Below are 12,828 nucleotides of genomic sequence, written 5' to 3' on the forward strand. Positions count from 1 at the left end.
TCTAGCTCCCCTGCCCTGTATTCTGGAGACTGGTCACTGTGGATGGAACCTTCTTAAACAAGTATTAAAGGCCCATCCCAAGGATTGCAATCAGTATTCGGCTGGAGTCACACAAATTCTCTGATGTGACAAAAATCGTATAGATTATGTAAATGACTCTCGGATCAAACTCTGATTTGAATTTGATCTGAGTGTCAGCATAGTGTGATCTGATTCTCTCGGATGAAAGAATCATAGAATATAGTGAGGAGAAGATGGAGAACAAGACTTCTCCATCTTCTCCATTGTGTGAGTTAGCAGAAATCAGACTGCACTCTGAGCAGTCCAATGACATCCACGCATCCATAGACTAATGGGTGTGTGCGATCTGATTTGCGCAGCATGCTGCAATTTTTTGTCATGCCAAATCGGCATTCAAACATCGGGAAGCACTCATCTGATATATACACTCGTTTGTCAATAAAGATGTGACACACCAATTTAAAGGTATGTACACTCAATGTCTTTTAGACGCTGGTATACCCAAGTTTTTTTAACCTTGTATGTGTAAAACAGCGAGCGGCTTTCAAGCAGAGACTGCCTGAAGAATGGTCAAGTCACTTCTTTTTACAGTTTCATGTCTTTACAAAATTGGATTGGTTAAAAGACAATCAAAAGACTGAACATCTGCACGAGTCGTTTTTACATTGCTGGGTATATGGTCATTATCTTTAACATTTATTAAGCACTTTCTCAGGCAGGTTACGGAACGTATCAACAAAATGTTGTTTGGGCGTATGCTTACGATTCCTAAGGATTTTTAGATCCTCTCCAATCTGATACTCGATTGTGTACAACTAAAGGTACCGTCACACTGGACGATATCGCTAGCGATCCGTGACGTTGCAGCGTCCTGGCTAGTGATATCGTCCAGTGTGACAGGCAGCAGTGATCAGGCCCCTGCTGTGATATCGCTGGTCGGGAAGAAAGGCCAGAACTTTGTTTCGTCGCTGGCTCTCCCGCTGACATCGCTGAATCGGCGTGTGTGACGCCGATTCAGCGATGTCTTCGCTGGTAACCAGGGTAAACATCGGGTTACTAAGCGCAGGGCCGCGCTTAGTAACCCGATGTTTACCCTGGTTACCATCGTTAAAGTAAAAAAAAACAACCACTACATACTTACCTACCGCTGTCTGTCCCCGGCGCTGGGCTTCTCTGGTCTGGCTGTGAGCGCCGGGCAGCCGGAAAGCAGAGCGGTGACGTCACCGCTCTGCTTTCCGGCCGCTGGGCTCACAGCCAGAGCAGAGAAGCACAGCGCCGGGGACAGACACGGAAGGTAAGTATGTAGTGGTTGTTTTTTTTTACTTTAACGATGGTAACCAGGGTAAACATCGGGTTACTAAGCGCGGCCCCGCGCTTAGTAACCCGATGTTTACCCTGGTTACCGGCATCGTTGGTCGCTGGAGAGCGGTCTGTGTGACAGCTCTCCAGCGACCAAACAGCGACGCTGCAGCGATCCGGATCGTTGTCGGTATCGCTGCAGCGTCGCTTAGTGTGACGGTACCTTAAGGCTGAGGCTACGCGGACACATATCGCACAACAGCAATTCTCTGAAAAGTAGTGACACAAACATTTGTGAAACTGGCTTCCAACTTGCTGTCATGCAAATACTTTAGAGGTGTGAAATAAAACAGCCAAGTTGTAGACAAGTCATCCACAATTCGCATGTGACGTGTGACTTGCATTTAAGTCTATAGCAAGTGTTTCGCCTGCAACTAGCGACCAGTGACAGAAAATCCAACATATTTGGAAGCCTACGCAACACCATAGGAAACAGTTATACAATGTTGCAATGCGTTGCTGCGCATTCAGAGTTGCGCAACAGATGTAGCCTTACATATACAGTATTTATTTAAAAAGTCAGGCCTGTTCTGCTGCCCTCTCTGAAGACAGAATAGTGTAGTGACAGATTCTCATTTAAAGGGGTTAGCTACTTTTTCTGTATTTTATGTATAGAGGATCAATCTATTGGGGACATGATTTTACTGCACTTACTAATATAAAAGTATTAGGATGTGTGACCATGATCAGGAACTGTTGTGGGTTTGACGCTTAGTATTTATACAGCGTCAAACCCACAGAATCCAGATGTTACAGCATAGTGGATGGGATTCCTAGAAAACCCATGTCCACTATGCGTCCACACACACCCACGGCTCACCCGCAGAGATGGACATGCGGAGCGTCTTTCCAGACCGCAGCGTGTCACATTCTCCACAACAGAAATTTCACCAATACAATGTATTGGATGTGGTTAATCCGCATGGTTCAGTGTATCCATGCGGATTCATCTACGTTCAATAGAAGGCAGCGCTTTTGACGCAGCGAACATACGCTCCAAATTGCTGCTACTTCTGATTGTGGGTACCCTGCCTAAGGCTAGTTTCACATTTGCGTTAGAATCCGCAGCGTTTAATCCGCAAATGTAGGAAAAAAACGCATTGAAACGCGTACAAACGCAGCGTTTTGTTTAGACACATACGTTAACGCATGCGTTTAAAAAACGCGGCGTTTTCACGCTTTTCCATGCGTTTGCTGTACGAATGGTGAAAAATTTTACAGGAACAAAATCTAGATAACCAGACACCGCCAATGGGACTACAGAGGGCGTGAATTATGGGATATCTATATATAGACCCTTGGACTGCTGAAATCTTCACAGTTTGCTACTGTATCCTGTGTCATGATGGATCTTTGCATGGAGAGCTTTTATTTCAACCTGGATTTAGGCATCAAGCGGTTTCTTGCCTGTGCATTTGCTTGGGAGCAACAAAGAAATAGAAAACGACAGAAGGACACGGCGTCGGCGTTTTTGGACACACCCCATTATTGAACTCCGGGAGAGCCGTGGAGCCTATCACACGCTATATGGCGAGCTTAATGCCAATCCAGACAAATTCCCGGAATATACCAGGATATCTCAAGACTCTTTCTGGGATTTGCTTGGTCGTGTCCAAGAGCGATTCCAGCAGAGGAACGTCTCCTGGTTACATTAAGGTACGTAATAATTCTAAACAAATGCCAGTCATAATAATTATTGGTCTGCCATGTATTATTTGTATTTTCCTTTATGTCTTTAGCTAAACACCACCATAAATGGAATTGATTGTTTTTTTGTTTTTTTATTTCAGATTTCTGGCAACCGGAGAGAGCTTATCATCCTTCCACTTTCAGTACCGGCTTGGAATTTCCACCCTGACTGGAATAGTTGCGGACACCTGCCGGGCTTTGTGGAATGTTCTCCGGGATGAGTTTATACTCCTACCCACGGAGGACAAGTGGATTGAAATTGCAGAAAAATTCTGTTGTGTGTGTGATTTCCCCAACTGTTTGGGAGCGGTGGATGGAAAGCACATACGCATTATCAAAACCGCCAGAACTGGATCGGAGTACTTCAACTACAAAAAATATTTTTCAGTTGTGCTCATGGCAATTACAGATGCGGACTGTCGCTTCATCGCTGTGGACATTGGAGACTTTCAAGAACTCGGATATGGGCCGACGTGTGTATGGAAGAAATTTTAATTTTCCACTGCCACAACCTCTCCCCAACACTCAAGGCCCACCGATGCCATTTTTTATGGTTGGAGATGAGGCCTTTCAGATGTGAAAACCTACTGAAGCCATATTCCAGTCGGGACTTGAACTACACTAAAAGGATTCATAACTACAGACTGACCAGGGCCCGAAGAACAGTAGAGTGTACCTTTGGGATTGTAGTCTCAAAATGGTGCATTCTTGCGACAGCCATTAATCTAAAAATGGAGACAGTCGATGAGGTGGTCAAAGCCTGTGTGGTTCTCCACAATTACATAATGGTTAAGGAGCGACCCAACATTGAACTAGATGAACCAGTTGCAAACCCATTGCCAGATTACCAGCATCACCCACTGCAGTCTACTATTAAAGTTGGCCACATGCGGGACCAATTTGCTGGCTATTTTGATTCAGATATTGGACGTGTGGCATGGCAAGACAATATTGTGTAAAATTTCCTGTTGGGTTTGGGCCTGTACCAGTTATATTTTAAATGTTAATAATATTTTTTGTTAATAAAATTCGTGTTTTGATCTCTTGACCAAGTCTCCTATATATTTCCTGTAAAAACCACTTATGTTGTTAGTGGAAAGGTAGTTGACGTCATTACGTCCTGATTCTGTTCTGCAGTATCTATTGGACACAGACTGAAGATACGATGGAGGTATAATACAAAGCAGATCTACACTCATCAAGTCAGGTGTCATAAATAATGAATTCATGATGCACAAATAACAGCCTCATGAATTCACTATTTCTAACACCTGTCCAGGTGAGTTTAGATATGCCTTGTATGACCTACATCGTCTCTTCGGTTTGTGTGAAATAGATTACGTACACTGAAGAAAAAAATGGAGGTTATACAAGGCAGTTCTCTACTCACCAGGTCAGGTGTCATATATAAAGAGTTCATGACGCAGAGTTTTGTGCATCATGAACTCACTATTTATGACATATGACCTGTTGAGTATAGTTCAGCTTTGTATTACCGCCATTTTCTCTTCAGTCTGCGACACAGATTAATCAGACTGAAGAGATTATGGAGAAAATACAAGTTATATATTTTTTTTGCCACCTCATAGCTCTATACCAAACACACAAAGCTGCAGTGTTGTACTTAATAACTACTGGAGCTATGAGTTGGCAAAAAAATATAGTGTGTGGCGCAGTGTTTTATGAGGCGCAAGGTGTGTGTTGCCGGCGGCGAAATACACAAATAACCAAACATTATTGGGGGCAAAAAATATTATTATTTATTTTTGAACGAAAAAAAAAATTAACTGCGCCTGCTTGGGGTAGAGTGACGGAACTGGGGTGTGTGTAGCTGTGAGGCCTGGCTATGTGTGGACGACGCAGGGGTGGCAGGAGAAGGGGCAATCAATCTAGTGGGATCTGGGAGTTCGGTGATGGGGCTTGACACATGAGAGGGCTGAGACACACTGGAAGGGTGAAACAAACCTGACATTACAGACACATTGGGAGGTAAGGGGGGAGGAACTGATATAGTCCGCTGTTTCTTTTTCCCTTTTTGGGATCGGCGCTGCGGTATGGGGAGCCTCGGTGGGCTCATTTCTTGCGGCCTGGTTATAGTGGCCGAACTGTCAGGGCCCGTGTGCCGCTGCTGCTGCATGGTTGAGGTTGGAGGTTGGAAGGCCATGCCAGGGTCCTGTTGCTGTTGCATGGTTGTGGTGCGGAAGGCCATGCCAGGGTCCTGCTGCTGTTGCATGGTTGTGGTGCGGAAGGCCATGCCAGGGTCCTGCTGCTGTTGCATGGTTGTGGTGCAGAAGGCCATGCCAGGGTCCTGCTGCTGCCTGGTGGAGGCAGTGGAGAAGGTCCAAGCAGGAGCAGCAGTTGTCATGGTGGTGGCGGTGGGCTCTCCAACAGCACTCGGCATGGTGGTGCTGTAGTGGTGTCCGGCAGTGCTTGGAATGGAGGTGGCCGTGCAGTGGTATGCAGCAGAGCTCGGCATTGAGGTCAAGCGTGACACTATTGGCACAGGTGGATATGCCGCCACTGTCTGCTGAAAATACTGACTCTGCTGCATAGCCTGAACGTAAACAGCATAGCAGGCCTACATGACACTAAGCTGGAGATCAGGAGTAAGGTGTTCCGACATGCCCTGTTCAATTTGATTGAAAAAATGATGTGATGGCCTCTGGAGGTCGGCTTTCACTTGGTCAAGGCTTTTGGTGACCTCCTGGATACGTGTATTCATATTATTTATGGCACTATCCAGTCGGTCACCCATCGCCTTGACTCCATCATGAAAGACCGAGCTCAAGTGCAAAAACTCGGGCATGAGTGACCTGTCCGAGGCCATCTGCTGCTGCCGGGAAGAGCCCCCAAAAAAAGAGGCAGAGGACTGCGACAGGGGATCACCTGATGGACCAGCTTCCTGGTCTCCAGTCTGTGTGGCAGGCCCACTTGCTGCAGTGCTGCTGGAAGGCTGGAATGGGTCCGTGGCTGTTTGAGGAAGGACCGCTCCAGAACCAGGGTCAAAAGTGCTGCTCCATGTGCTGTGAAAAAAAGAAGAAAAAAAAACACATTACTACCAAACATTTACAATAGTAAAGCGCCAACTCCTGTGGAATAGAAAAATACAGATTAGGCAAGCCAACACAACCAATTACACCACAAACAATACTTACGTTCTCTGGGCAAGGACCGGTCTCAAAAATGCAAGGATGCGGTGATACTTGTATTTGCGGATCCTTACTCCAGAACCACTAGGAAGCCGACTCTCTTAACGAAGGTCCTTGTTGAAGCGATCCTTCATCGAACACCAACGTGTTTTGACTTTGAGCACTGTTGAAAAATATAAATAATGGTTACACAATGCACTTTTTCTCTCATCACACAACTGTGTGTGATGAGAGAAACTCTCAGGAGTTTCTCTCATCACACATAGTTGTGTGATCACGGCCAAGGTCACTGCTGCAGCACACCGCATTGCAATACTTACAAAATGCATTTCAGACCCGAGTCAGGGCATTGTCCCAGCCATCCCACATCGCTTTGGCCACCTCATTCCATAGCCGCCGGATCGTCACGTTGTCCGAGTGCTGCGGAACCCGGGTGTCCCACAACGGGATTCGCTCATGGGCCAGGGAGATTAGGAGGTCATTTTCAATGAGGTCCTCATCCCGTTCTTAAACCTAAAAAATAAAAAAACATTAATATTGGAGAGATTAACATAAGGAAAAGAAAGAAGACTGAGGCAGAGAAATGGCATGAATATTGAAAGTCAAGAAAAAAAAGGAGTCCAGAAGAAAAATGTAAAGAAAGAGGAAAATAAAGAAACGAACATTCAAGAAGAGTAAAGGGAAGATACAATAAACAGTCAGCCACATATACTTACACGGTGCCGCCTTGCCACCCGACCGTGAACCTGCTGCTCCTGCTCAGCCTCTGCCGCAGTGAAAGTGCTCTAAAAAAAAAAAAAAAATTGTCACATGTGTAGATGTGACAGTGAATACTTACCAATCTGAGGAGGGGAGTACTCACTTCACTGACATGTTCGGCTTGTGCAGGCCCAGGACGTTGCTCCTCCTCCTCAGAAGATGACATTCTGATGCACGTAGAAAGAAAAATATGGCAGAAATTAGGACATATAGAGACAGAAAATAGAAAATAAAGACATTGGCTAGCATATACTCACATTGTTCAGTGTCTTTTTTCCTCCAAGGTTCTAGCCTGCGTCTGCTCTGCTTCTCTGTCTGCTGGGTAGTGATCTGGAAATGTCCACTCCCTCCTTTTATCAGTTTGTATGTGGGGGGTGGCTAATCAGTGTCTAGACATGTTTTTCTGAGGTGCAACGCATGCGTTCACAAACGCAAGCAAACGCATGTGCTTGCGAACGCATGCGTTCTCATAGACCGTAATGCATTTTTTGCCGCATTCCTTCTGCTAACAACCGCATACGTTTCTAGGCGGCAAATTGACGCCTCTAAAATTACTACATGTAGCCTTTACCACAGACGACGATACGACGCATGCGTCGTCTAACGCGGCAAAACGCAACCGATCGCAGGCACATGCGTCCCTAATGTTAAAGATAGGAATACACGACGCATGCGGATAATTGCTGCACAAACGCTGCGGACACAACCGCAAATGTGAAACCAGCCTAAGACTTCTCTCCTGGCCTTACAGGCGCTCATACTGAATTTGTTAGTGCAGCTTTCCTCACAGACTACATAGAGCTCATGTCTACAAAATGGCTGCTAGTGGAGGAGCATGAGACTAGACCTGTCCACCAGCCTTCTCCAATTATAGAACACCTCACTAAAGCTGTGTTTCAATTGAAGGAGGCAGGAGGTCTGATCAAGTTGCTTAGCTGCACTAACAAATACAGATGGAGAACCTGTCATACAAAAATATATGTAAGTGCCATAAAATCATGATTTCAACATATTTATTAAAACCAAATGGCCAACTGTTTTCAGCAATCTCTCAATTATTTGTTAAGGTGCACTAGTCTTTGTCAATTACATCTTAATCTTAGCAGCCCACATCCAGCACTGCCAGCAAGGAGCCCAATGTATTCATGAAATAGCTCTTCCCCCTTCCAGCCATTGATTGACAGATTTCTCCCTATTACTATGCATAGGTAAAAATTCTTATGGCTTCAATTCATCATTTGAGGTTTTTTTTTGTCTCATCTTTCTTTGCACTGGCAAATTGTACACCAAATTCATCAGAATCGATGCACAATGCATTATGAAATGGCAATAATTGAAATATCTTTATTTTTTGGTCTCTTGTGCACCTTTTTAGAGTAAAAAGTCACACAATCCTTCCAATAAACTTTAAAATGTCGCACAGTAATCTTCAATTGTGCCCAAAAAATGTGACAGATTTTGTAATACAGGAGTGAAGTCTGCACAAGGGTAAAACATCTAGATAACCAAAACCATGTACATTATGCCTAAAAAAAACAGATGAAACCCTATAAAGTTAAGAAATGTGCAAATTAAACAATATAACACAAATAAAAAAGTCACTGCTATGCTATGTTCACACGTTGCGTTTTTGCTGTGTATTTTTCTGCAGGCAAACCCTGCTCGATCTTGGCAGGAAAGAAGCTGTTTTCGAAAACCAGGTTTTGCTGAGTTTTTGTGGTCTCTTGTGCATGTTGATAAAGCTTAGTGGCCCAAAATCACGCCGGTTATACTGTATCTTTTCCCACAAAACAACTTTTTTTCATGGAATTATTAGATTATTCTGTTAAAATAAAGTCATTGCTTGCTGTTATTCAGACTGAAGAGTTAAATTAATCAGCCAGAGTCTTGTTAGTGACAAATATGGAGCATGCACAGAATACAACATTTTCAGCCTATGCAATGTCCTGTGAGCTAAATACATAAGCATCAGCTGTACAAATCTCACCGATAAACTATTGGTCTGGAATCCAGGCTGTTGAGCTCACAGAGCATTGCTGAAAACTACAATGTACTTTTAATTCTTTTATGCTTAATAGAGTACCAAGCTTGCAGATTAGTGTTTATTTCAAGTAGGACATGGTTCCTGATCCCAAAAGTAGGCCTCATTCATATCCATGATTTTTCTGGTATGTCAAAACACAGATCGCTGTTCATCAGTGTTCTGGATCTTAGGGTACCGTCACATTAAGCGACGCTGCAGCGATATAGACAACGATGCCGATCGCTGCAGCGTCGCTGTTTAGTCGCTGGAGAGCTGTCACACAGACAGCTCTCCAGCGACCAACGATGCCGAAGTCCCTGGGTAACCATCGGGTTACTAAGCGCAGGGCCGCGCTTAGTAACCCGATGTTTACCCTGTTTACCATTGTAAATGTAAAAAAAAAAAAAACACTACATACTTACATTCCGGTGTCTGTCGCGTCCCTCGCCGTCAGCTTCCCGCACTGACTGTGAGGGCCGGCCGTAAAGCAGAGCACAGCGGTGATGTCACCGCTTTGCTTTACGGCCGGCGCTCACAGTCAGTGCGGGAAGCTGACGGCGAGGGACGCGACAGACACTGGAATGTAAGTATGTAGTGTTTTTTTTTTTACATTTACAATGGTAACCAGGGTAAATATCGGGCTACTAAGCGCGGTCCTGCGCTTAGTAACCCGATGTTTACCCTGGTTACAAGTGAAGACATCGCTGGATCGGCGTCACACACGCCGATTCAGCGATGTCAGCGGGTGATCCAGCGACAAAATAAGTTGCTGGCCTTCTAGCTCCGACCAGCGATGTCACAGCGGGATCCTGATCGCTGCTGCGTGTCAAAACACAACGATATCGCTATCCAGGACGCTGCAACATCACGGATCGCTATCGTTATCGTTGTAAAGTTGTTCAGTGTGAAGGTTAGTATCATCAGTGTTTGGTCACTATCAGTTTGTGCCATCAGCATGTCAACAACGATTTTCACTAATGAAAAAATAAATAAATTACAAAGCTTCTCTACCTATTATAATGTTAATCATGGCCAGCACACAGATTGCTTATAGATTACAATGTCTGCTGTTCATGATTTTCATGGACCTATAGATTTGTATGGGTGAGGCCTCGAAGGGGTTATCCAGTACCATGATATTGATGGTCTATCCTTAGGATAGGTCTGATCATGGAGAATTCCCATTATCAGGTCTCATGGCTGCAATAAGTAAACTGTGGACTTGTCTAGAACACCACCACTCTATGTAGTGGCCATATACTGTGTCGGATAGGACATCAATATCAAAGTCCTGTACAATCTCTTTAAAGGGAATCTGTCAACAAGATTTCACCCCCAAATTATTTCTAAGTGGATGTGGCTTTTTCAAATACAAGCCTAGCAATATTTTTGCATGGCTAGTCTTTTGCTCCATTACTGAGAAATCGGTGTTAGAATTGATTTGTAAATGAGGCTGAAGAGCTATTGTAGATTTGAAGTCTCCGTCACTCCAGCTCTATTCCCCTCCTGCTTGTCTGACATCCTCTGTGCCAAGTGATTTCAGGCAAAGGCGCCGACGGTCAAGCTGGAGGAGGAGGTGCTGGGCAGAGGATAGAGCTGGAGTGACAGAGGCTTCACATCTTTTGCCTCATTTACATATCAATTCAAACACTAATTTCTCAGTAATGGAGGAACGGACTAGCCATGTAAAGGTATTGCTGGACTTGTCTTTGAAAGAGCTACATGTGCATAAAAATAGTGTGGGGAGTGAAATCCTGGTGACAGTCTCCCTTTAACGTAAGATACGCCTGCAAACTGTATAATAAATTGATGATTTAGCTAAATACCCACTACAGATCTACGGCATCCAATTATATAAATATTGTAAGTTACTTCGTAAAATAACATAAAGAATTGTAAAATAAAATAAAGTTCTTCCTAGAAGTAGCGAGCAACCAGATCTCTAATTTTATTTGAAATCTATAAGACAAGATGTCAACAACTAATATGAGAGTATAACAAGTACATACAAGAGTAGAACATACGAGAATAGTTTGCTTTTCATTGTCATGGTAATGTCAGCAACAGCAAATTGTACATCCTATTAATACATCACTAAGCTGTACAGAGGAAATATATTGGAGTAGGATAATTATACATATCAGACGTGGAAGATAACAGTCTCCCCAATAATAATGAGTCTTCCAAGTCAAGGTTTATTTCATCAGCCTCTACATTTATTTTGCCAAGTTTAGACATTTTTAATAGCCAAGGATGAATGTAAAAGAAGCAGAAGGTGTGTTACAGCGCAAAGAGAAATTACGTCATTTTACAGGGCCACAGTGCCAAAATTCAGCACTTTCTATCCATGTTGTTCCACCTAGATTTTTCTGCTCCCATCTGATTAACCTCTTCCAAACTTTTCTTGCAGATTACAGATGAGGTGTGTTGTGATGAATACAGAGGTATGCATTCTGCCATTAATAAATAAGACTGGTCAATCTATGTGTAACTACGGACTAGCAGGCCACGTATAACTACAGACTAGCAGGCCATGTGTAACTACAGACTAGCAGACGAGTACAGTAACTACGGACTAGCAGGCCACGTGTAACTACAGACTAGCAGACCACGAGTAACTATGAACTAGCACACCATGTCTAACTACAGAATAGCAGGCCATGTGTAACTAAGGACTAGCACACCATGTCTAACTATAGAATAGCAGGCCATGTGTAACTACGGACTAGCACACCACGTGTAACTACAGACTAGCACACCACGTGTAACTACAGACTAGCAGACCATGTGTAACTACAGACTAGCAAGCCATGTGTAACTACAGAATAGCAGACCATGAGTAACTACGGACTAGCAGGCCACGTTTAACTATGTACTAGCAGGCCACGTGTAACTACAGACTAGCACACCACGTGTAACTACAGACTAGCAGACCATGTGTAACTACAGACTAGCAAGCCATGTGTAACTACAGACTAGCAGACCATGAGTAACTACGGACTAGCACACCACGTGTAACTACAGACTAGCACACCACGTGTAACTACAGACTAGCACACCACGTGTAACTACAGACTAGCACACCACGTGTAACTACAGACTAGAACACCACGTGTAACTACAGACTAGCAGGCCATGTGTAACTACAGACTAGAACACCACGTGTAACTACAGACTAGCACACCACGTGTAACTACAGACTAGCAGGCCATGTGTAACTACAGACTAGAACACCACGTGTAACTACAGACTAGCACACCACGTGTAACTACAGACTAGCACACCACGTGTAACTACAGACTAGCACGCCACGTGTAACTACAGACTAGCAGGCCATGTGTAACTACAGACTAGCAGGCCATGTGTAACTACAGACTAGCAGGCCATGTGTAACTACAGACTAGCACACCATGTATAACTACAGATTAGCACACCACGTGTAACTACAGACTAGCACACCACGTGTAACTACAGACTAGCACACCACGTGTAACTACAGACTAGAACACCACGTGTAACTACAGACTAGCACACCACGTGTAACTACAGACTAGCAGACCACGTGTAACTACAGACTATCAGACCATGTGTATCTACAGACCAGCAGACCACATGTAACTACAGATCATCAGACCATGTGTAACTATGGACTAGCAGACTATATGTAACTGCAGACTGCAAGACTTTGTTTCAAAGTATCCTTCATTGCAGGACTGAAATGGTATCTGTCATACTTCCAGAACTGGACATACGCCCAGAACTACAGCCAATGACGACTCCATGAACATTGGCGATACACAATATTCCATGCCACTGTGCCATGCCTCA

At 44.1% G+C, this 12,828-nt stretch overlaps 2 protein-coding genes across 5 annotated transcripts in view; one reads left to right on the forward strand and one right to left on the reverse strand.

Annotated features, from left to right (window-relative positions):
* Positions 1-12,828, reverse strand: part of PSD3 (pleckstrin and Sec7 domain containing 3) — an 835,030-nt gene that overhangs the window by 595,844 nt on the left and 226,358 nt on the right. The gene's annotated exons all lie outside the window — the stretch shown is intronic.
* LOC138651873 (uncharacterized) overlaps positions 1-12,828 on the forward strand; it is a 38,343-nt gene that overhangs the window by 13,370 nt on the left and 12,145 nt on the right. The window contains exon 2 of the mRNA XM_069742449.1: positions 11,411-11,444. The gene's annotated coding sequence lies outside the window, so the exon portion shown is untranslated. The remainder of the gene's footprint in view (positions 1-11,410; positions 11,445-12,828) is intronic.

The sequence above is a fragment of the Ranitomeya imitator genome, chromosome 1 (assembly GCF_032444005.1).
Source record: "Ranitomeya imitator isolate aRanImi1 chromosome 1, aRanImi1.pri, whole genome shotgun sequence".
Taxonomy (NCBI): Eukaryota; Metazoa; Chordata; class Amphibia; order Anura; family Dendrobatidae; genus Ranitomeya; species Ranitomeya imitator.